Genomic DNA, 3,732 nt, shown 5'->3' with positions numbered 1-3,732 from the left:
TCAGCTGACCTTGTAGTGGTTAGATGTAGTAAAACATCATTGAGTATATTCACATGGTCTCTCAAACTCAAATATATTTTCTTTTGCCTGCACCTAAAAAGAAATGAGATGTCCTTGCCCACTGCTCTGAAGCAATTACAAACTTTATATTTGTGGTCTTCAGGGAGTGACCTGGAGGACATAAACCCTACCTATAAACCCTGCTAGCCATTGTTACCTAGTTTCTGGTTAACTTAAGCGGTATATAGGTGCTATGCTTGGACTCCACACCGAGAGTTAACTTACGTTTGTATTCAGAGAGCATTTTCAGGATCAGCTTGTTGCCATCAGTGTGTCCAGTTAAAGCCTACCTATCATACCAAACCAAATGTTATTTTCAAGGTGGACCAACATACTTCTGGAAGTTGCAGTTGGGAGAGTAGGTCACTACTAAGAGCTCAGATTCAAGCTTCAGTCTCTATTTTTAGAGATGCATACAAGGGGAAGAGAAAAAAATCTTAGCAGTTTTCAGGAAAAGGAGCAGTATTTGCACCTTTGAGGTACATGAGCAAGTTATGAAAGTTCTGAATGCTGGTGTAAGCATAACATAAAGCAAACAAATGAGTCATTATTCAGGGAACTTCTTAATATAGCTAGATCCCCATGTATTGCCTCTTGAGAAGGTGCTAACTTTGTCATTAAAGACCAGAGTTTGCAAGTTCACATTAATTGGCCTTACAGTTGCAATTCAGATCAAAGGGTAGCTAGCAAATCCTTTACAGATTGTTAATCCTGTTACAGATGAGAAAATGTTGCCTTTTCTTCATGAACAGTGTCCTGGATGTAATAATACCTATCTGTGTCACTTGGAGGCTGAGCTGTTGGTGTGTTTTGTAGTATGAGTAAACACAAGGTGTGTCTAATATGAAATGCAAAGAATGCTCACTGCCTCTGAATGGTGGTTAACAGCTCTGCCCCCCAGTTTTTGTGTGATAGACATGTGTACGGGTTTTGTCTGCTCTAATACAACTGAAGTTGTTTGGGCAAGGCTCACTGACTCAAATAAGGCTTTTTGATGAAGGTGCTAATCTATTTTAGATCTGTTTTAATTTATTTTAATTTGGCTGGAATAAAAGCAGATGTTTAATAGCACAGAATGTGCTTTTTTGGCAGATACATTGGCAGAAGAGCTGTGGTATAGTTCTCTCTTTTTTTTTTTTTTAAGGTGTGAAATGTCAAGACAGAGAGAACAAAGTTGCCTTATATGTTATCCATTGCAGTACAAGCATTACAGCTGTAGTAAGCACATCCTCTCAGTAGATGGCAGAGAGATTCCTTCCACCCCCCAGAGATTTAGTTTTAAATTAGATCATATAGGGCTCAGACTACCAAAGAACACAGACTTCTCCTTCAGAATATTATATTCCTCCTTTTTGGTGAAATTGTAATACATTGGAACTTGAAGGGTCAAAGAACAGAAGCTGATCATTCAGAACCTATGCAACCCATGGTTAATGATTATAAAACAGGAGTCAAACAAATCTGTTTTGTACAATAGGAGGTGAAGCATTTGTGGGTCACTTTAAGCAACACTCGTTTTAAAAAGAACAGTTTGAAAACACACTTTTGCTTTGAAAAAGCCTCCTTGCATATTAAACTATAAGTTAGCTTGGCAAAATTTACATTTGAGATCAGGAATCCTCTTGAAGAAACTGGAGTTCTAAATGCTACCGGCATTAAAATTAATAACTCAAGTGTCTCCTTGGGAGCAGAGTGTTCTTTTTATTTATTAATTTTTAAAAAATTTCTCAGATGTAGACTTAGCAGAACCCTGGACTCAACTAGTTACAATCAGTCTGTGTTCTTGTATGTGAGAAGTTTTTCAAACTCAGTACTTGTTTTTTGGAACTAGGGTTTTTTTTTGTGACATTATCAATGCTTTTACTTTTGCAGTACTTGAACGTTGTATAAATGATAACTAAGACACATTGATTTTAATGACTTCATTGTTATTTCGCATGCATGTCGTTCTTATGGTTTATGTTTTTGCTGTTAGGTTCAAAAGCTGTCCACTGAAAATGAAGGTAAAAATATTAAGCAAGCAAAACAAAAATAAACAGAACTATTTTATTGGAATACAGAAATTGAAGTCAGTAAAAAAGTATCCTAAATCCAGTTGCAAAGCACTGAAATACTAAAATGCTGCTAGATTGCAAGTGAACAATAAAAATAGTAAGACATTAAAGCAGGCAATCTTTGAAATCTATGGGACACATATAAATATGAAATGCCCAATGCACATTGCACTTACACTTTTCTCTAGATTTCTCCAACTCATGCCAGGGTTCTGATGCAGAGCTATGAATATGATCTGGCACTTTAAGTAGCTGGATATCGTAAAAGATAGTTATTCCAAAACCATATTAATTCGTTTGTTAGTCTTAAATGTTGTCAGAACAGCTTGAAATTGCCAAATGAAAGGAAAAAATGAGAAGTAATGGACTGAGAACAGTTTATGACACATGCTGCAGCAACATATGTGAACTACCTTGGATCCTGTAAACAGTATGACTGTATTAACCCAGTGCTGTGCTTGAGCTAATAAGTCCTGCTAGGAAACTATCCTAATACAAGCCTTGCTTGTATCTCAGCTTAGTCTCACATAGGCTGACACTCCTAGACCGCGCAAACACTGGTCTCTGCAGCAGTTTGCCTTTGGGTACCAGTGGCATACATTAATGGTTTTGGTTAGAATAATTTCTTGAAGAATACTAATACCTTCCATTTCTGAGCTCTAAACAATGTGTATAGTATAGGAGTTCTATTCATTGCTTTATTCTTGGGAGAGTACTGTCATCTGTGTTTCTGTGGGTTTTGGTCTATGGAATTTCTTCTTGTTATATGAGAGATATGGACTGTTCAGCAGTTTACATTTTTGTCAGGAAAAGGTACCCCGTTAGGTTAACCTCCTTTATCCTTGTTACTAGAACGTGAGAGCAGGGTCAGCCATTGCATAATTCAATGCAGACATCATAATGCTGGTACATGCTTATTGATTCTGCAACTTTTTAATTCTTCAGATCTGAATCTTGAATTACCTTGTCTGTTAAATAAATGCTGTTCATGTGTACTTTCAAAATAATAACCAGGTTAACTAAAACTGGTTACCAACATTATAATACAATTCTATAGTACTTGGAAGAAGTGGATTATGGCGAGATGTGTATCATGACAAAGAAGGAAATGCCATGCGTTGCTGCATTTATATGGAACAGTCTTCCCTCATACATCCTTATCTGTCTGTGAGAGAGCAGTCATTAAGATAGTGCTAGGCACTTTTCTAAATAAAATTAAAAAACAATTAATTTACTTTATGACTCTAAATATGGCAGAATTGGAACAAATTTCACTTTGTGTTCTTGCTGCAGATCACTTAGGAATTCTTTTTGTGATAGAAATCTTTTGAATCTCCAAATAATAGATTCTCTACTTATGGTAGAACTTTTTATTCCATAATTGTATAAGCTTGCATGTTTTACTATTAAATTTCAAGCTATTAATCTTACTACTTCTCATCTACATACGGTTCTTCCCATACAACATACTCATCTACAGCGATAGAGGTGCCTCAGCACTTTGTCATTGTTTTACCAACTCATTAATCAAAATACTACATTGTTCATTTCAAGATAGAGAAGATTTCTCAAAACTTAACTAAGAACCAACTTCCACCCCCCTCCCTTCCCCACACCC

Source organism: Phaethon lepturus, unplaced genomic scaffold (genome assembly GCF_000687285.1).
Source record: "Phaethon lepturus isolate BGI_N335 unplaced genomic scaffold, ASM68728v1 scaffold5003, whole genome shotgun sequence".
Lineage (NCBI taxonomy): Eukaryota > Metazoa > Chordata > Aves > Phaethontiformes > Phaethontidae > Phaethon > Phaethon lepturus.
This window is presented reverse-complemented; position numbering follows the sequence as displayed.